Source organism: Geospiza fortis, unplaced genomic scaffold (assembly GCF_000277835.1).
Source record: "Geospiza fortis unplaced genomic scaffold, GeoFor_1.0 scaffold19, whole genome shotgun sequence".
Classification (NCBI taxonomy): domain Eukaryota; kingdom Metazoa; phylum Chordata; class Aves; order Passeriformes; family Thraupidae; genus Geospiza; species Geospiza fortis.
Window position 1 is genome coordinate 698,902 of NW_005054465.1, and position 22,402 is coordinate 721,303.

Sequence of the window (22,402 nt, forward strand, 5' to 3'; positions counted from 1 at the left end):
CATTTGCACAAGATTTTCCTGTAATGTGTGCCATTGTTTTGATGGCAGTGATTTGACATAAAGACAGGGCCAAAATGCATCTCGGAGCCCCACTCCACCGGGCTGGGGGGTAGCTGGGGCGCAAAGAACTTGCCAATCATAAAATGCAACTTTGTCTCAGTGATATTAAAGCCTTTATCAGGTGGGAAACTTCTGAATGAGCGTCGATTCAAGGAGAAAAACTATCAAGGGCTGGTTTTTATTAGAATGCAGGCACTGTTTTAACCAGGTAATGTTTTGGTTAATGGGGAGCACAAACCTCATGCAAAGAACAGTTTCAGTCAGCCACATATTCTGATGGGTTTTTGTTTCTTTGAAATGTGGAATTTGTTTTTCAAATGTTGGAGAGCCCCATGGCAGGAGTGACACATGAGAAATTTATTTCTCCCAAAATTTATTGTTTAAACTAGTAGCTTCATTAAAAAATCAGATTTCCCAGGTGTTTGCTTTCAGACACTTTAGAATGCAGATGCATTAGACTATACTGCAATACAGGAGTCAATAAAATTTATTAGAGAAGAAAAGTACACTATATCACATAATCTTCTTCAATTCCTGTCTTTCAAGTAATAACTTTTTAGATAAGGTCAGATTTTATGGGTAAATAAATGCTGAACTTAATAAAATTGCTGGAGCAGTTTAGTTTGATTTAAAGTCACAACCTGGAACTGGACAAAGCCTGTTGCTTTGGCTTTAATACACCCTGTTGGGCTTAGGTAACACAGGAAACTCAGCACAGGAGCTGATCCAGGATGTCTGATGCCTGAATCTGTAATTCCCACTGAGATCAAACTTCCAGTGACTCCAGAAAAGGACTGCAGCGTGACCATCCTTTCCTGTCCAGCCAAACACCTTAGCTAGAATTATTCAAGTTTAAACCAAAATTTCAGCGGTAACTGTAAGTTTCCTGGCTTTCTGTGGGTCTAAATTGTCATTAAGCTTTTTAGCTTTTTTTTTTTTTCCACTCTTTTTTTTAGGCATGATAGTTTTTTTTCCAGCAGTGGGGGGAAAAGAGAAAATGTGAATGCATGAGAAGATGTAGTATATTTACAGGGATTTAGAAAACAATTTACTTCAAAGAGCTAATAATGTCTTTAAATCTGTTCGTTACATGTGCGGAGGTATGATGCTAAGAAATGCATATGTAAAACTCAAAAGAAAAGTTATTGAGCAGAAGATTATTTCAAGATAGAAATGTTATATTCTACTGGTTTTTGTGGGTATAGGTAGTTAATAATTTGTTATGGGCAAAACACCTGAAGCAACTAGGTATGAACTGCAAAGAATATTTCAGAAAGATAGAAATGCTGAAGAATGCCACTGAAGTGATGTGTTTCAAATTGTTTTCACACTTTGCATTGCAAGTTACACTTAAACACATCTGGTGTGCTTTCAAAATGAAAATAACTGAAATATCCTTATATGAAAATGTGTGATGGAAGGAACCTTGTGGCTGAGTTATGAAATCTTGGTAAATGGACTGTAAAGTGGAAACAGTGAAAAACATTTCACTTTGGTGACGATAGCTGGCATCTCCCTTCTAGACTGCCACGAAAAGGATTTATTTCAGGAAACTCATCACATACTGTGGAAGGTAGCATCTATATGTCAGCAATTCCACTGACATTTTATGGAAAGCTTAAAAATGCAAACATTAAACTGGTGGATCCCTGTTTTTCTCCCTGCTCAGGAAATGCTTGCAGAATACACGAACAACAGCGCCCTCTGCACCTGAAACCCCTCCGGTTATTAAACCCAGACGTTCCTACGTGCTGGAGGAGCCTTTAATTTCAATTACTGCTTTTTTCAGCTGCTGGTAGGTATAGCTGGGCAGCGGGGGAGGGGTGAGAATATTCAGCTATGTTTTTAAGTGCTATGTAACTTTATAATATTACCTGAAAGCTTCAGCACCCTCAAGTACAAAATTTACAGCAATACATAATTTAAAGTTACATAGAAAAAAAACAAGCGCAAAATAGCAGCAGAGATGTTGCATTTTGTGTTCCCTACAGCATAATTTAGATTCCTAGTGCTGCACTTTTGCATTCCCTACAGCATAATTTAGTTCCCCAGTGTGTCATTTACAGTGAAGTACATCACAGTCTGGAGTTTTGTTTTAGTACAGGCTGGCTGTATTGTTTTAATAATTTTTGAGTCTTCAAATATTAGAAAGAGAATCAGAATTATCTGTTTCTTGTAGTGCTAAAAGATTTGTTCTGAGGAGTTTCCAGAAACCAGCAGTAAAGCCAGAGACTAATATGACAGGATTTCAGGATTTTTTAGCCATAATGATGCATTTAAAATTGAAGAACTAGCTATTTTTGCAAGGCTCAAAATAGAATTATGCAAGGAAATAATTATTACAAAAATGTATTAATTGGAAATAAGTATTTAATTTTCCTACAATAATACATGTAAGAAAAAGGTCCTGTGTGAAAAGTTCTTGCATAATGTTTCTTAATGATCAAAAAGAACAAAAATGAATTTCTATGTGCTATTTATATAAGCAATTAGTACAGCTGAGATGCTGAGATGCTAATTAAGCCCATAATATACTTTGCTTATTTCTATAAAAGGCATTAGATGAGCTGTCCAAAAAACTCCCAGCAGAAACATTACATTTCTCTTAAATTAAAGCAGCAGTTTTTAGATACTTTCCACCACAATTTATTTCTTCAAACCAGAGGCAGTGAAATATTAGAATTACATATACATTTATTATTTATATCCATGAAGTATAGGAATGTATCAGGATCCTTTGAATTTTTTAAAAATAGTTTATGTTTTTTTTCCAGTTTTTCACTGGGAATAATTTAATTCTTTGCTTTTTCTCATCCCTTCCTTAGTCAGTAATTCCTTATCTTTAATATGAAAGAAACTCCTAATCACAAGTATTGCGTCTGAAATATGAGTTTTAGAAATGTTCAGAGTTATTTCTACACGGATTACAGTTTAAAAATGGGTGAATTTTATGGAAACTATTATAAAGGACTTTTTTATAAAATTAAAGTAGCAAAGTTAACACCAAGGAGTGGTAATCTCTTGCTTAAGTAAAATGGTAGTAGATCTACATCTGCAACAAAATATTAATGTGACAAAATTTGTTTTTAAAATTTACTCATTTAAGAAAGGCAAACTGTCTTTGTCACAGCAATTAGAAGGAGAAAAGTAGAAAGCCTAAAATCATATTGCTTCGACATATGAAACAAATACTTTCTCAGAAAATTCAAAGACATATCTGAATGCTAATGTAAGCTTAGATTATTGATGTGAAAGGGATTTAACAATTAGAAAACAATAGTTCTTTGTTACATTTCTACTTTTAAGCAATTTAAGATGCTGCTTGGAAAGATATGAAGTCTCAGGAAATTTTCAAAGACAAAGCACTAATGGCTCTTAATATCACTGTGTTCATTTTAAGAGCAAATTAAAAAAGAACGGTGCAAATAATTGTTTCATATGTTCTTTGCTTGTGACTGCTGTAATCATCCAGGCTGATTTACAAATGTAGACTTGAAGGTTTCTCAGCTTCCTGCAGGGTAGAAGACTGTTACTTTGGCACTCACACTCATGCCCTTGTAATCACCACTCAAAACTGTGCCCTGGTACTTCCAATTCCCAGTGTCTTGATTGAACACCTCATTCTGTGCTAACAAGGTGTCCAAGGTATTTGAACAGGGACTGCAGTCAGAAAATTGTTAATGGTTTCACTCATTAAGAGTTGCTGCACTAGTTTTGGTAATTTGGTAACTGTCTAAATTGCAAGTTGATTTTTTTCCTTCATTTTAAATAATGATGCTAAAATTTGAGACCAGGAACACTAACAGCTAAAAAAACCCCAGAAGGGTGCTTAAATCACTCTATTTGTATTAAAGCAAAGGGTTTTCATAGCAGAAAAGCTATGATTTTATTTTTGAGGTTATGTTTTAAAATTATTGAGAAATGCATAAACAAGTATTAAATAGAAATCTAAGGACAGAAAATGCATAAAAAGGTAACAGTAATGTGTAAAACAGCCTGAAGATCTTGAAGAAATTATTTAAGAAGCAAAGCTAATATAAAAATTACAAACAAAAAAGTAAGAAAGAATTTGGCTTGGGCTTGGATGTACATTTTTGGTAATCAGGATGAAATTCTTTAACCCAAAAGGAATTGGAAAGTACTGGAATTAAATAGCTGCAGGAAACTGTAGTATATGTACCTGAAAAAGGCCTTAGGAGTCTTTAATATTTTTTTTCTGTATTGCAAGCTAAGCAGAAAGTAAGCCAAGATCAATGGGCCTGATCCTGCAATCCATACTCAAATAAGAACCTTTTTCTTTTTCACTTTTCTATCTTGCCAAGAACAGCATTTAGAAAGAAATGCATTTTGTGGAAAAAAAGCAGTAAAATATTATTAAAATTCATTAAACAAATGATGTGAAAGAGATTTTACTGTTTGTATCCTCACTGTCATCTGGGATCAGTAAATTACTTTCTTGAAGTAGGAATATTAAAGCAGGGAGTAGGTTTTGTTTCAGGAAATATTTTACACCTGAAAAAAATTTTTGCCCATGGAGATTTAATATTTGAAGTGGAAAGAAAACTTTTCTGAAAAAAAGGAATATCACAGTTTGCAGGTTTTTATGTACTAAAAGTTTAAGTCCCCCCTAAAAATTTGCCATCTACTCCTTTAAAAACAGGATTAAAATTCAGTGAGTTGGCCTCTGCTGCATCTTTTGGCCAGGTTTTGTGGTTTTTCAATTACACATATATATATCTTTACAAATAATCTCTCTGTGGCTGTGAAAGTTGCACACACAAACGAAGGGAAACGAAAGGAAACGCTAACACTGGCCACACAGAAAGCTCTATCAAAAGCACACTATAAACAAACTGAGGAGATATTTTTTTCCCCTGTTGTTTTTCTTCCATTAATTTCAAATATTCTTTGTAACTTTAGAAAGCAAACTACTTTCCAGCACAAGTGTGGATAATATCTTTGTGGTAGGTGGTTTGAGTTTGTTCTTTACTGAACAAGTATACACTTTAATAAAAATCATACCGGAAAATGTAAAAATAATATTGTAAATATTCTGCCAGATTTGAAATATGATATGATTTGGCCTTCACAGGAATATTCTAACCAGCAGGAAATACTCATCTGATTTTGTTTGAGCAGAATCTCTCATACAGCTCCTTTAACCGCTGCACTTTCATGAAGTTATGCTACCCACATCATTTGTCTCTCAGCTGGCTGGGATATCTCTCCAAGGTACACAGCTCTTGCTCACGATGGAAAAAAAGATTGCAAGCGAAGGAGCAAAATGAAAGTGGTGTTTACAAGGCTGCCACAGTTTGCTGAGATGTGCTGTGAGCAAACAAGCAAATGTGAGCTGTGAACAGAACATACTGCTCGAACATTTGAGAAGTATTGGAATTAAATAGAAGTGCAACACGTCTCTGAGTTTTACTTTAATTCCTATCTTTATTTAGACTGATGTCTCTGAAAATTTTTGGCATTTCTATTTATTTAATAATGGGAATTGTACTGATGTCTAAAAGGCAAACAGTCTATTAATATATCAATGTATCAGTTCTCTTCTGTCTGCTTATTTTACTCTTTGATTGCAGCTGCAGTGGGTGTATATAAATAAATAGATTTTAGAAGAAAATATTTTGGAGTTTTGTTGTGTGATTGATGTATTTTTGAGCTAGACAGTGAAGGGGTTTTTCCTATTAGTAGTTAGGTCATTCCTCTGGAGCTGATTGTGAAGATAAAATCCTATCTGTATAAATTGAAAACTTGTCTTTTTGAGCTGGAAGTTGAATACAGACCATGACTTTTGCATGGAAAAATTACAGAAATAATGGCCCCTGGCTGTGGAGGCATTTTTTTGTTTTTCATGAATCAGGCACAAAGTTATTTAAATTAATTCTGGTCTCATCACCCTAATAGAATATCATTACTGATCTTTAGAAAAAAATATTAGAAATCAGCAGTGTGTGGGTGCAATAGCAGTAGCTATTTGACCAATTTCCCCAAACAATTTTTTCTTTATTGAAAAGCAAGACTACTGATGACAATACTCACTCATGATGCACATGCTTCATGCACTTCACACATTATCTTTTTATGTCAATTACATGGATCAAAAGTACTAACTACTCTTTTGCTTGATGATCAATAAGGGCTAATTTATTTACTATATTTTGAAAGCAGTCATTAAAGAAAAAATCAGAAGAAGAAACTCTGTTAATATTTCCATGTAATTTAAAAAATATATGAAAAAGTAAAAATTCTACCACCCAGACTTAGTCTTTGGCTATGCACCACCTAAAGTGTTCTCTTCTGATTGGATCCACTACTACTCATACTCAGGTGCCATTGCATGGACTGCAAGAGAACAGATTTAATTTCTCTGTGGCTGCTGCCTAGCAGAATGCAGGATATCAGATACCACAGCTACAGCTATTTAAGTGCTAATACTTCCTTAAATGTGAATATTTAGTTATTTTTCCCTTCTCCCTTCTGACACTGACACTTCTGTATGTCACCAATTCCTGTTTCAAATGTGTGAAATGTCCCTGAAATGAGAGCCCTTCCCCTGAGTGTTCTGGGTTGGTCCCTTTGCCAAGGCATGAGGAAGCCTGAGGTGGTGTGGAGCAGTGGATCCATCCCAGACCTAGCAGGCTCTCCAGTGGCCCATTTCTGCCTAGTAGTTACTGAGCATGGGCTTCCTACACAGCTCCTCTGCTCCTTGATTAGGTGGGAGTCAGACTTTGCTGGTCCCAGGTGTATCCTGCCCTGAGAAAAAGGGCATTCTCTGATTCAAAGTAGGGGCAGAATCCACACTTTTAAGACACTCCTGAATGAAAAAGGCTGATGCCTTACCTTAGCAATGAATGCAGCAGCTGAAAGATAGCCAGTGTGCTATCTTAGCACTGCCAAAAGACAGGACATTCTTTCCGACAATCATGAAGTCTATAGAAATTTGTCACTAACCAGAGCAGAAAGAGAACTGAGGTCTTCTTCAGAGGCTCCACTCATCTGCTCATCCCACAGCTCAGCACCGTGCTCCTCCCATCCAACTCTGCCAGCCATGAGTGCTGAGAAGTGCTGAATTTCCCAGGCACAGGCACAATGAAGGAGCAGGGACAATGGGTGATGATGAGAAAGCTTCTTGACACTAAGAGGAAGCACCTTTCTAAACTTCCTCATGCCTCCTCTGCAGCACAAGACTAAAAGGGCTGAGGAGAATACTGAGAGGGAGGGTTTCAGTGGTGAGTAGGTGGCTCTAATGTGGCTAAGCCCAATCCTTAGTGAGGAAATACAGCAAGCATTTAAGTTCAGCATTATCCTCACTGGTAGCTTCAGATCTCTCTTTATTCCAGTATCAGATTTCTCTGCACTTCCTGTCTTACTTACCACTATGTTGGTTCATAGACAGCACTCAGCATGTGCTTTGTAAAAATGGATCACACAAGATGATGTGGATTTAAATAGGTGCAGTGACTTTTTCAACTGTTGATGGATTCTTCTTGACCGTGTTCAAAACCTCTATTTTCCAGCTGGAATCAATGGTGGCAATGGAACTCATTACTGGGAAAATTCTTACTGGGGTCAGAATGCTGTTCAAATCCATCTGCATTTTCCATGTTGATTGTTTATTTCTCATAGGGTTTATTTTCCTCTCCCATGTATTATCAAAGATGTGGCCATGATATTTCAGCACAGGAAGATCTAGTCCATCAAAAGTATCCATAAAAACATTTGCAGCAACTTTTTGAGCCATGGCAATTTCCTTGATCCATACCACAGTGACTAACAAGTTCAATATAATAAGTAAACAATGGCTTATCCATCCTGAAAAAACACCATTTGGATAGATAGGAAATAGTTCAGGACTGTCATGATCCATTGCTTTTTTCCCCCATGCAATTCTTAAATTATATGCATTTTACGCAAGCAAACTCCTTCCCAATCCCTCTTGAGTCCATCTTCCACTTAGGAAAAAAAGAGCTGTGTGTCTTGAAGTTTTTGGGGAGTCAGGACCACTTCAGCTTTAGTGGCAGGTTTCATTTCTGTCAAGGCGATGAATATCACTATAATGATTTGCTATAATCAGAGGAAATGAGGTTCTGGGTGATGTGGGCAGTGGTGTCATTCATGAGGTGCCATTCATGAGATGAATGAACATGTGTATATCTTTGTTTACTAAGTTTTTCACCATCATTGCTAAGTATATCCTGCTTTGCACCACCTTGTGCTCTGCCTCTCCTTAATGAATACAACCTTCAAGTTCATTCTACTACTTGCCAGTCCATCTTTGGCCAACGTGTACCTAAGATTTTTTTAAAATAAGTTTTCTCACTATTGTGGAATAGAATGGCAGAAAACTTTCATGGAATGATTTCTTTCTATCTGAAATCAACAACAGAGCTCCCAGTTGAAGTTAAGACCTATTGTTGATTTCCTCTTCTGGTAATATAAGTGATGTGTTTTTTCACCAGCAGATTCTTTTTTTCATGTGGATGGTTTTGTATGTTATATCTGAAAGGAATAAAAAGGAAAGACAATGTCATTTAGAAAAAGTGTGACTATGTGGATACAGAAAATGTTTGAATTCTTTCAATCTGATAATAAACTTGGAATATATTTATTAATGCAGCCCAGATAAGCAATTTCTATTGTGATGTGTTCTCTGAGAGAACTGTACTATGGAAAATTGAGAATAATGGGCCGTGTCATGCCTTCAGTCCATGTGCAGAACTCATACTGATGTCAATAGGAGCTCCCTTCACAAACCAAGGCCTATATATGACCCATAGAGTCACTAGTAGAAGTTTCCCATACATAACTACAAAATTAATGGAGCATTGTAATCCATTTTGAGATCTAATGAAATACACCATGATTTAAATTGCAATTAAACAGAGAGATGTCAATAGGCATTGATGAGTTTCCACATGAAGGCAGCAACATTCCTGCTACAAACCTACAGCTTTTGATGGGTAGTGGCTCACAGACTCTGAAAACACATTTTCTCAGAGCATTATTGATTAAGCATCTCAGGAGCCTTAAACATCTGAATTATATCTTTTGTTATACGGCATAATTTGTAAATCTAAGACTTGATCCATTCTGGAAAGATTACAGAATCCCATGTCATGGAATTCAGCGTTTCTTAATTGCCTTACATTTAGAAATCAAAAATCATAACATTAAATTATGCTTTTGTAGCAGGGGGAGGTTGGAAGCTTATGGAGTTCAGGTGATTCAAAAAGATATTGTTTAAAGTTCATATACGTGATGGTGTTTCATCTGTCCATGACTTTTTAAATTATTTAATGGGATAAAATATTCTGTGTTTGTGTTTGTGTGAGAAATGTAATGAAATAATTAGGCTGTGTGTATTTCACAGCACAGAGAGACCAAGTTTCATTAGACCAGTGTTTCAACTACACCAGAACTTTTGAATCCCACAGTAATATTAATCTTCTAGTGCTCTGAAATATTTCATTCCCTGCTTCCTACCCTCATAAAAATACACAGAGAGCTGTGGCTTATCTTTGAAATTACCCATTGACATAAAATATGAGGAGTATTATTTTCAACTGTGTTTCAAGGAAGTGTTTCTCAGGATGCTTACTAGGCAGAGCAGTTCTGGTCTTTAGCAGGAGCTCCTGAGATCCTTCCCAGAAATCAACCTCCCTGCTTGCCCTTGCTCCACAGACTGGTGCCTTCTGACAGCACCTGGCTGCTGGGAACTGACTCTCTTATTTCTTCAAACAATAGTTCATCTCCTTTTTTTCATAATTCTGCAAAATAGTGAGGATGCCCTTATCTGTTTTAATGTAATTATCTCTCACTTAAATGAGACAAGTCTTGGCCAGAATGCTGGAGACTCAAGACTTCAGCAAATCCACAATGTCCTGAAGACTTGCAATTTTCCAGTGAAGAAAGAGCAGAGTTTGCTGGACTCCAAATGAACTAAATGAGGAATCAGTTCCCCTAAGACTATCTGCAAACCTTATTGAAATTTCATTTGGTTTTCAGAATTTTTTTTTGTGTAATTATATGGACTAGACATTACATATGTTCCTTTTATAAACAAAGTAGGGTATGTTAGAGTGATATTGCTAAGTATGAAATATGAAATACATTTCTTATTACAAAACCAGCAACAGTTATTTAAAAAAAAATCCAAAACACATAGAAAGGCCCAAGAGAATTTACAATAGAATTTTTGAGGAATTTTGAGATCGACCAAATAATTTTGCACTTGGGATTTTTTGACATCTGCTGGTTGCTTTGTTTTGTTTTGTTTAGTTGTTGTTTGAGTTTTTTTCCGTGGCTTCTCTGCCAGTTATCTTTCCAGAAAGTTTATCTATGAGAAGTCTGGGCATCTATTTTGTGCTGTTTTCACGAAGCAGCAGGTCTCATTTACTCCATGAAAACACCTCCATTTAATATCCCACCTTAGCAGGGAGATGAGTACTTTGCAACAGCATCACTCTGGGTTGAATTTTATCTCTAGACAACATATAAATGCTCCCTGGAAACTATTTAAACCAGGAGTACATATAAAAGCTGTTTTTTCTTATTGTTTCCTGACTTTCTGGACACTAACCAAGACCAGCAAATTCTTAAATCCTATGAATGATTTCAGCCATCTGTAAGTTATAAAAGAACTCTGTTCAACCTCAAACACCTGAGTTGATTTCTGTTCTATTGCAGGTTGTTCCACTGTTGAGCCTGCTTTTGTCTGAAACGGGCTTTTGGGTTTTTTTTCCTTCTTCCTTTGTCTGCTTTTTCAGCTTACACCTTCCCTATGAGAATGGTATGAGATGACAAGAAAAGGTTTCTGACCTCGCCATCCTCTACTTCCCCCACACTGCATTTTGAAGGGAAATTTATAAAACTCCACCAGTGTAGCCTGGACACTGCTGTCCCAGTAAGGACTACAGGGAGAAAGAACCAGGATCTTGGGTTTGTTGCTTATATTTTCTTTTTTTAACCCTTTACCCCTGCCACCCTAACAGACAGGTGATCTTTCATCTTACCTTTTTCCTTTGATCAAGTTGTAGTCATCTGCATAATAGAGCAAAATTTTGGTCTAGTAAAATGTGAAGCTTGACTTTGGAAGAACTGCTGATTTCTATTAAATAAAGCAACACTTTGTCACCACAATCAGTGGTTTTTTTTTCCCATAATCAAGCTTGCTAAGAACATTTTAAATAATATTTTTCTGGACTGAAACTCTCAGTTCCCAGGCTCTTCTCCCTTTTACTCCTGTGAACACAGTGCTGTACTGTGTGTCAATTTGGTCTTGTTTGTGGGTTCATTTTCCCCTCCATTAGAACAGCATTTCTCTCTTTTTTTCCTTCTTCTGATATTGTTCAAAGGCTTCTTGTGATGCCTTGAAAAAAGTTATTGATTGTTAGATCATTTCTCTCATTCATTCAGATGTTTTCTGGTCCCCAGATGGAAACATCACAGCTGCTGCTCTGGAATTCACTATCGACTTCTGTCTCTGGATTATCAGAGCCCCTAGCAAAAAAGCCTTATTCCAGGCACCCTCTTTCCCTCTGTTGAGACTTAAAGCTGTTATTCTTCCAGCTCAAAGGAAGTCCCAGTGCCTGTATATGGCCAGAGTCTGGAGCAGTAAGGTCCTATGATTACTTCGAGCTATTTTTCTAGTGCACCTTTTTTTCTATATAATTTTTCAGCTCTTCAGTAGGAACACCAGATCTCAGACACCAGTCTGATTTCCTGCCTCCCTCTGCTATTATTTCTGTGCTGGTCATTTATTATATGTTTGAGGGCCAGAATCAACCTGACAAATTAATATTTTTTAAATTCAGTCTTTTCTGACCAACCATCTGCTCAGACAAAGAAGAAAGTGGGAAGGATTGCCGTGTTTTAAATGCTTTTCACCCAATCTCTCAAGGAAAGCCTCTTTTTTAAATTCAAAGAGTTGTTATGATTCAAAGAAAATGCTTATTCTACAGACTGTTTCCTTTCCATTAAAGTTTATTTATACCGCCCTCCTTGTCTGAGGGTATAATTATGAATGATCTAAGCCTGTACTGAAAATCCTAAATTAAAAAATACATCTGTTGCAAGGATTCTCTCACCAGAAACCTTGAAAATGTTATCCTGTCTGTGCATCCATATATCTGTCTGTCTCTCTGTAGGTTATGGCTATCCTTTATATGTTCCAGAAGTAAGTGGGATTAGATCACTTGCTTCATACTTTAACTGCTGTAGACATTCATGAAAAGAATAAAACAATGTGGAAAACTGAATACATTTTATATTTACTTATAGTCTTCTTTCAATCACATTTTCACTTTTTAACAACTAAAGGGATTAATTAGATTTTATTGTTCCTCTCCTTCTAGATTTAGAAATAATCATAAGTGTAAGAAAGCATTATTTAAATGGAAAAAGTTATGTTTAGAAAAAAAAGAGAATTATGGCATGAATGATGTGAAGTGCAGCAGTGTTCAGCCACAGCAAGGTGTTTTCCTGACAACAAAGGGCAATTGCTTCAGCCCAACCTTTCAGCATACCTCAGGAAGCATCGATGAAACACATTTATTTTTAATTAAGGCCAATTCTGTATCAACATTTGCTTTAAATATGAGGACCAAAGAGCATCAGAAAAGGACATTATTTCTGCAGTCCTTTGAAGCTGCTGCCTCCTGATATGTAGCACCAGGGAGGGCAACACCACACGGACAGTGGATTCATAGCAAAACCTCCACTTGGCAGAAGATATCCAGACAGCACTTTTCTCAGTTGGATTTCACCTGACTAATAATCTTATTTTTCATTTTTTAAACATTACAATGAAATGAGTCCATTAAGATGCCATAATGTTAATTAACATTGTCATAAGTTCTTTCATTTCACTTGCATGCATTTTTCAAAGGTACATTGTGGAAATGATTCTTTTACCCTGCCATTTGCCTATATATCATCTCATGCTAGTACTGAAAGGTTAAATGTTATAATTTATGCTAATTTTAATTTTCCCTACTGCCATAGGCAGTACAAATCAAGCAGCAGCAATTGATTATACATTACTGACAGTGTAAAACAGAGCAAACATACAGTTCTGCCAATGAAAGGCCTGTGTCAGGTTAGTCATAGTTAGGTTGTTGTGGCCTCCTGAGAACAGCAGTCAAAGCCGAGCCAGAACAATGATATGAATATTTATTTTGTGCATCATTTTGGATCCAAGCCATATCAATAAATAATTTTACATGGTATTTTTGTGCCTCAAGAAGTTTGATGGAAAGGCTGTGCTCCCCCTGAAGAATTTTTTGCGATAAATACCAGATATTCATTTGGGCTTTGGCTTTTCAGAGAAGGGCCTGATGTAATAGAGGTCAGGCAGAATTTCACTGAAGTATGTTCCTGTATGAGAATATGTAGGTTACAATTACAGGAGAAAGAAGAAACCAAGGCCTGGCTTAGGACGTCAAAAGGCAGAAATTATCACTAGCTTGATATCATCTGGCAGCTAATTTGTTCCCTTGTCACCACCATAAAGAGTATCTTTGGAGCTGAGGAATGATAGTCAGAGATTTTCAAAGAACCAGGATAAACACCCAAATTGTTCATTTACTTGGGTCTTAAACCCTTCCCTCCTCACAGCACAAAGAAAGATACACAGTGCCCAGGTTTAGACCCTTTCAGGGCTCATCTTTGCTGTTGCTCTGCGGCTCCAAAAGTATCATTTTCTCCACAAATGTAGCTTCTCTCTAGATAGCAGGCACTTATTTTCATGGATAAATGGTTCCTTCCTTGTTCTGCAACCTACCTTGTAAGATAATGAAACAGAACAGAGAAATGATGTCACAGAAGTAAGAAACAGTGGCTAGCAACTGATACTTCAACATCATGGGACAGAGGCTTAATTCCCATGAAAGACAGGCTGAGATGACTCAAAGCTCTTGGACACAGAAGAAAATGCCATTTGGAGGAAAACAAAAGTGACCCCTGTGGCGGTTGGCAGTACAGGAGACACCATCTGGGCTGGGAAATGTCAAGTGTCTCAAGAGCTTTTCTGCTCCTGAACATTCCCCCACCTGGGTAAAAGGCACTGTGGGCACCTTGCTGGAAAGATCCTGAGAAGTGGAGAGAGGGTTGCAGCCTTGCTGGTACATGCAAGAGGACAGTCAATGCCACGTTGCTTATGGTCGAAGGAAATGGAGCATTGACAAAGGGATTAGGAAATTATTGCCTGACTTGAGGCCAAGTGGGTAACCCTATGAGACAAAGACAATTACACAGATCACAGAAAATGGGAAGGAGATTCTTGCAACAAGGCAACAACAACTGAAAGGCAAATGTTGCAATACATTTTTTTTCAAAAAATAATTGATAAATTTCAGCATAAAAATCCTGTTGACTTTTAATTGGAAGTCAGTTTGAGTGGTTTCAGCACTTTAAGTACAATAGCCATTCTTGCTGATTTTTATGTGTCCAAAACTTATTCAATGTTTGTGTGACAAAGCTTAAAATAGAAATAGGGATTTAGCTTGTCCACACATCAGCTTTGCATTACAACATGATTTCTGTTAGAGACACATTTGTGAATAAAGCCGTTGTACTAAAAGATTAGAATGCTGCTTTTCAAATTCAGTGCTTTAATTTAAAGAAGACACCATTATTTTTTTCATGTAGCTGTTGCTTCTTGATTTAGAATTAGTGAAACACTGGTTACTTTAACCCAGATGGTTTCTTCCCCACTGATAAGGATTGGTTACTTTAGCACAGATGTCTCTTTTTCTTCCATAAGGCATATTAGAAGGAAAACAAAGATTCACATTTAAGCAATAAATAATAACAAATACCACCCCTATTGGCTTAGATATGTCCAAATCCAAAACCACAGCTTAAAGTTACTTTAAAGTGTGGTGGGCCACAGCTTAGAGTTCTTTCATTTTGCATTCTTTTTAAAAGATTTTACTTTGTTGACATTTTTTGCACAGTTTCAATTGATCTTTATTGAAAAAGAATAAGGATGGAGCAGACTGACAATTTTATTTGACAGATGATTAATAACTTTGCTTAGATCTGGCCTGAAGTGTAACCACAAAGTGTTTGATAAGGGATGGATAAAATATGGTTTGCAGGCAGTAGAGAGTTTAAGGGACATAAAATGGCTGAATGGCAATCTTAAAAATGCAAGGTAGAGAGCTATGAGGTCATGTTAGCAGTGCTCTAGTGCCCTTTCATCCCAGGGTTACTCCAACTTTTCTTCTGATTGCTCTTGGCTCGTGGTGGAAGAGTCTCCCTTGGTGCACGTGTGGAAACGTCTGTTTATGAACAGATATTGTCTGTTGTCAGTTTATGAATAGATCTCTTCCTTTGTCCATAGGACAGTGGCTCAGCCTCATCTCGCAAAGGCTCCATGCTGGGCTCAAAGCACCTGGGCTGAGTCTGAGATCAGCACAGGCTCTGTGGGGGCTGCCTGGAGCCCTTTGGGCCAGCCTGCTTTCCCTTGCCACAAGGAACTCGTTTCCCCTTCCCTGCCAAGCGCCACGCCAAAATGTGTTCCTTGACACTCCCCTAAATTTCAGCTCCCTGCTTTTCTCCAAAAGAAGGGTGGTCTGGCCTAAAGTAAGTTTGAATGAGCAATTGAAAACAAAATTCTTTTATGATAACAATTTTTCTCAGTCTTTTTAGCCCAGTCCAGATTTTGCTACTGTGGGGAAAATTTGGTTGTAAGGATTTATATTATGTTTATTTAATTAGCAATTTCTGTAAATGAAAAATTAATTCTGTTGCTTGTGGTGATGTGTCATGCCAGGAATAACATTTTGCATCTATGGCTTAACACAATGCACCATTTTAAGGACATTTTCCTAAAATTTAATTTTAGATTTGGGACTACGGAGCATTTAACTTACCTTCAGGAGGATATTTTGAATAAAAATAACAAGAAACTGCTTTACTAGGATATCAACCATGCTTGACTTATATTAACCATATGAAAAAATGTATGGGACATACAAAATTCACATAAGAACTACAGTTAAGCCTACTCATATTTTTCTTTTAAAATGGATGTCCAAACTTTAAAAGTCTGTATGTTATTCTTCTTAAGATCCAAATATATTTTTGGAGACTGTGTTCCTACTGTTTGCAATAATGAACACCTCATGGATGGCAGGGGGGAAAAAATCAGCTTTCCTTAATGCTACTGTTGGCCAAAGGGAGTGCAAAAAACAAGATATCCCATGTAGAAGAACTACACTTTTTCTCCCCATCTCTGGATGGAGAATGGAGAGTTTCAGGGAAGTCTTCTCACCTCCAACTCCCGTTTTCTTGCCTTGTACCCTGGAGGTTTGCTCCAGAGCAAACCCCAAGGCACCCCACAGGGTGTTGAGGCTGAGGAAGCTGAAGTAGCTGTTTTCTCCTTGAGTGCCAGGGGGCAAGGACACAATGATAAGGATCCTTCATGACTTCACTGAGTGCTGGATGCTGCCCAAGCAGTCAGCCCAGGGCATTCTGCCTGCGGGAGCCTGTGGAAACTGGGGACAGCACACAGAACTGGTCTGATACTGGTGTGACAGCCCCTCACAGCACAGTGTACTGGTACTGCAGGATATATTCTGCCTAGTTAGCTGTCCTGTATTGTCTTCTGTAAATATAGTGAGCAATGCAAAAAGCATTTACTAATGAGGCTTAAAATTTTCCTTCAGATGATACTCTCTCATATTTACATGCTTGTTGTTTGCTGCCATTATATGCACCAAGTTTTGGCCTATCCTCTTCATTCACGCTCTCTGGGAAACATGCTCCTTTGAGAGTCGTGGATAATTTTGTTCTCCCCGTTTTAGCAGGATGCTTCACTAGCTGTGTGCCAGTTGTCTTAGAAATGCTGGTTTAGCTGGCTGAGAGGGTTTTTTGGAGCTGGGGCCTCTAACAGCGGCACATGCACCTCGTGTGCGTCTGAGGGCGAGCATGACGCCTGAAGACAGCCTGTGTCAGGCCTCGGTGAGCGGCACCCTGCCCCCAAAAGTCAGAGGTTACATTTCAAGGACCGGCTCCACTCCTTGGGTTGCTGACCCCTGGTGATAAGAAGTCTGCTTGGAGCAAGGTCACAGCAGCACAAACCACCTGCCCATTGCCCGGTGCCAGGGGCTGGGAGCCAGGTGAGCCCGTGCCAAGAGCGCAGGAGCCAGGAGGGGAGCGGGAGGGAGAGGGCAGGGCAGAGGCTGTTGTCCACTGGCAGCAGTCCTGGGGAGCCAGGAGGAGTTTTGCAGAGCTGCCTTTCCCCTTCACTGGACTCCCTGCATGAGGCTGAGGGCATCAGGACTGCAGCTGCTTTCACGGATGAACTCGGTGTTTCCAGAGGCCTGGCTGCAGCGAGGTATCTAACATGTCATAAACACAGGCTTAAGTTCTTAAGGATTAAAGCAAAAGTTAGATAATCTGATTCTCCAAACAGCAGCAGAGGATGGAGTGAACAGCTGTCTGAAGCTGCTGTGGCATGGCACAACGGGCTGGGAGGTGCTAAAGATGGAGCTGGAGGGGCTGACTTGCAGCATGCTTAGAGGTGACCATCAATAAACCAAAGGGTACCACATCTCCTCCTCCTCAGTATTTTGAGGACCAAGCTGTGACCTAACACAGGAGCTACAGTTTCTGCAAAGTACACAACTGCTGCTTCTCCTTGTTTTGTTTCAGCTTTGTTCTTGGTCCTCAAGAAAAGACAAGGACTTTACACTCTATGACAAATAATACAGATGGAGTGTAAACATCGAAAGAATCAGCTTTATCTGTAACAGATATAGCTAAGGGTCAAACATTTAGTTTACCTTCATACCTAATTTTTATTGATATATAGTTGCCAAATCTAAATTATTTGATCTGAAATGGCAGTGGACATTCAGAATGACACAACTAGGCAAATATCATATAAGGGCAAGTTCCAGGTGAAATTGCCAGAGAAGTCATTCTTCAGAAATCCTAGCTGTAAAATATTGCCTCCCAGTTCGTGAGACAGCTGCAAGAAGCATTCATAACTTTAATTTAAGAATAAGTTTCGTCAAGGAATTTTAGCCTTTATTTAAGGTCTGGAAATCTGTGTATCTGTAGGAAGCTATATGTAAAATGCATTTTACTCTTTGAAGCAGAAGGCTTTTAAGGGACTTAATTAATTCTGGTTTTAACATGGATGATGATATCCGTACGTTAGCTTCATGTTCTCCAGGTGACGCACTGACTTTATTTAGAAGCCTCTGAGTTTATGTGAGCCAAGACAGTCCCATAGATGTGCTGATATAACTCTGCTGAGATACCACATGCAGATTGCTTTTTTTATTACTTTGAATATTTATTTGAAGTTTTCATTTCAAGAGATTTAGGTGGAGTCATTCTGCTTGATGAATATAGTTGTGGATTTTTTTTTTATGATATAAAAGGGTTTGCTTCCCCCATCTGGTCATGTATCCATTGTGTCAATTTCTGCAGTTCTGTTGCTCCAAAAAAAGCACATAGACTCATGTGGTTGAAGTAATCTGACTTCCAGCCACCTACTGACATAGCCTTAGTCACCCAAATACAAACCTACCTCAGACTCTTTCATACTCAATCCCCAAACCCCAATTTTGCTGCCTGTCCTTTCCCAGAGCCATTCCCAGTTTAGACCTGTAAGTGCCTTTCCTACATTTTTCTCCCTGGTTCTGCCATCCACAGTCTTTTCCATGACCCCATGGTTCTTTTGCCTGTCCCTTGTAGAAGCATCTCCCACAGCTCTTCCTAAGTCCAGGGAAAGCCAAGAAGCGCATCTGAGCATCAGTCCTGCCTTCAACACCTTCTTAAATTTGTAGCCTTTGGACCTAAAAAACCTTTAAACAAAGATTTTCGGAAGAACTATAAAAGACTGTGAGAGGAAATAACAAAATAAATACATTTAGAGTTAATATCTCCAAGAGAAACATCTGTTTGTTCCTTTGAGTAACCAAAGGCAAATACACGTGTTCAGAACATGCTACAGACTAATGCCTACAGCTGACACAATGAACTTTCTGTTCAGTGTCATTAATAATGGATTCAAAACAATTTTTTTGTAGTGCTAATACAGTACTTTTAGTTTTATTAAATAAGTAATAGCACCTTTTTTTTTTTGTGGTACATATTGTAACATTTAGACTGCCTGTATCTTCAAATTTTAGAAGCTTCAGCAGATGACTCTATTCAAAACGACTTTTCTCACAGGGAGTTCACTTGTAGGACTTCACTTAATTGGAGCAGACTTCTAATTAGTAACAAAATTAATATTTAAAAAAGAATCAGAAAAAATATACACACTGGAGTGTGCAAGAGTATCAAATACCAGCAGCAGAAGACAGCACTGATCAAAATATTACTGGGGTGCCACTTGGGTTACTCTGAGTGCTGCAGCTTGGGAACATGGCCAGGCTGCACCCTGTTTCCCAGAGGGGAGAGAGAGTCCTAAACACTTTTTCTCTTGCCCAGGAGAAGAGAAAATGAAGGGCCAGCAGGGAGCTGCTAGGACTTCAGTGCAGTGCTTGGTTTGGGCTCCCAGATGAGCCATGGAGGGGGGACTGAAATCCTCAAGTCCTCCCAGAAAGTCTCACTGCACGTGAGGATGATTCCTTCTCACCTTGCTGGATGCTTATGAGAAACCTGGCCCCAGGGCTCAAACTGAATCGATGGGGACTGGGAGACTGGGGGAGTGTTCAGATTACTTGAAAGAAATATTCTGTTCCTGTAATCAGCTTTTGCTTCTTGCACTGTGTGTGGCCACACACATGCAAGCATCTCACCTAGAAGAGGTATGCTTGTGCACTTTGTGACTGTAAACACCTTTTCACAGTGAAACACTTGTGCTCCTCACATACTGCCCTTCTGTATGCTTCAGGAATTTTTCACTCATCTAGACAGCAATGCAGTTTTGAACTTTCCCAGGGTAGCAGTAACCTCCAGTCTTCACTTTTTGTAACATGTTCCATATGTTTCTTGATGATCACACTCATGAAAAATCATAGAGTATGTATCAGAGTATATATGTATGGATTCATCATCCATCCCCTTCTGCATGATAGCTCTCCTTGGAGGGGGGAGTTAAGTTCAGTACCTTAGCCACTCAGGGGATGCAAACAGCCATTTAATGGGGGTCACAGAAAAACCCAGTGCAGGTGAAATCATCCCACACTTCCCATTATTAAAGACAACATGAATGGGAAAGGAAATTCCTCCGAAGGTTCTGTTTTCTGAGGTATAGGAGAAGCTCCAAACAAGATCTCCCACATCCACGGGCAATGCTTCAACATGCAGATTAAGTGAGATCTGACATTCCTGCAGTTAATGATTTGTTGATTAAATACCACATTAGAATTTATTTATACAATAGGAAACATATTTTGCAATTTTTTTCTCAGATTTAAATTTCTAACCTCTCCTTCTGGCAACGAATCTAGTTTAGATCCATTGAAGTTATCTTTCTGTGGTGATACAAATAGAGGCAAGGAATATTGATTTCAGTGGGATGTTGAGATATAGCCATCTGTTTGCCAAGCATGATTACTTTCAGTTAATTTCCAATAAAGCCCAGAAAAGCCACCCAAAATAGTCACTTTTGGATGTTACAGACAGCTTAGACTACTGGAGACATTTTAAAAGAACACAGTTTCAAGTTGTTCTCCACTTGATTTCTGAACAGTTGGCCCTGTGACATTTGGCCAACCAAAAATATGAGCATAATTTTGAATGGCCTCCTTGCACCATCTACAGGATTTGGTAGGACATTTTGGAGGTCATGATTTTAAAAACAGAAGTCCTTACCTCAGAAGTAGTGCCAACAGAGGCAGCAAGCAGAGAAGAAAGGTCCCTGTCCTAGTTGGGAAGTTGAGCGCTGCAAAAAGGAAATTTGTGTATATGAAACAGTAACAAGTCACAAGTGCCTATCTCCTGTAGTGTCTAGCAAGAGGACTCTGCTCTACCCCCTGGAAATTGGGCAGTTACTAAGAAAAGACATCAAAGATAGCAGAAATTACTCCTACATACCTTAGAAAATGAACTGCAAGGTGGCCAGGCACCTTCTGCAACTTAAATCACTGTGAGTAATCTGGCACTGTGATATGAAAATAAAAACTTGATCAATCACAGAGACATTTAAGAACAAATCCTTTGCAATTTTGTTTTACAAATGCTTCATATTGCTCTTCATATTTTAAAGAAGTTATTTAAATTTCTTTTGCCCCCTGGAAGTGTTGTCAACTTGTCTTTTATGTCATCCTCCTGCAGTGAGGGAGGTGCATCTTTTCAATGCATAGCAAAGCAAAACAGCCAATGGAAGATGGTAGGGTAATATAAAACTCTACAGCATATGCTGTTTCACCAGGGAAAGGAAGCTTGTCACTCTACTCAATAAAAGACCTAGAAATACCAGGGGATTTTTCCCCCCTCCAATTGGGCCCCAAATGTTCTCATGCTATACTTGTAATGTGCATTACTAGCTGATTAGAAGCGACATCAATTAGTCACATGTCTGTGTTTCTGATGGAAATAAAAATGAGCTTCTGTACACAAAATCTCAAATTCATCTCTACATTGCCTAGGGATTTTTCCTTCTGCAATATCAGTTATCGGTTTAATATAATATTGTTGACTTAACAATGATATATTTCAGGCTGAAGGCAGAAATGCATTTTGCATTAATAAATTGTTTTGAGATGGGCTTAAAGAATATTTCATTATATAAGAGAGGCAGCTATAAAACCTATTTGGTGGTCTTTCAATCACTGCTACCTGTGGCCTATTTATGTGGATGGCATTCATCAGTATGGCAGGAAATATTAAGCAAGTGCTAGACAGTTATTAGCTCTCCTCAAGCAGAAGTCCTCATACCCTCTATTCATATACCATGGGAAAAATTCACTTGGTATTTTCTTTCTTGCAACTGTTCTGCTGTTCATAATTTGATGGAAAATTGATTAATCACACATTTAACTCAATGCAAGATCTTCTGCACTGTAATAAATTATGGCCATTAATCAATAAGTACAAAGTAATTCCAGGAGTCTGGAGACATGCTGATTTCTAATAGAAAAACTTGTGCTTAGGCCTTCTTGCCAGTGACCACTTCATCTGAGGTATTTTGCACCTGCCTCAATCCAATTAGATGACATAATTAATGAATCTCGGTGCAGTTGATAATTTGTTATACAAAAGAAAGAATGTTTTGGCACATCTATTAAGTCCTGATGTACAAATCTTTGCAAAGGGGGAATACTAGGAAGCCAAGAGGGGAACCTACAGCCTCTGCTACAGCAGGAGAAATGTCTGTTTATTCCAGGGCACTGAGTATGCAAATTTTACTGAACTTTAAAGT

The 22,402-nt window shown here is 38.2% G+C and overlaps 1 long non-coding RNA gene across 1 annotated transcript in view; it reads left to right on the forward strand.

Annotated features, from left to right (window-relative positions):
* The first annotated feature begins 851 nt into the window (after positions 1–851).
* LOC102033800 overlaps positions 852–22,402 on the forward strand; it is a 56,382-nt gene continuing 34,831 nt past the window's right edge. Inside the window, exons 1-2 of the long non-coding RNA XR_265467.2 lie at positions 852–937; positions 1,730–1,855. This is a non-coding gene — a long non-coding RNA (uncharacterized LOC102033800). The remainder of the gene's footprint in view (positions 938–1,729; positions 1,856–22,402) is intronic.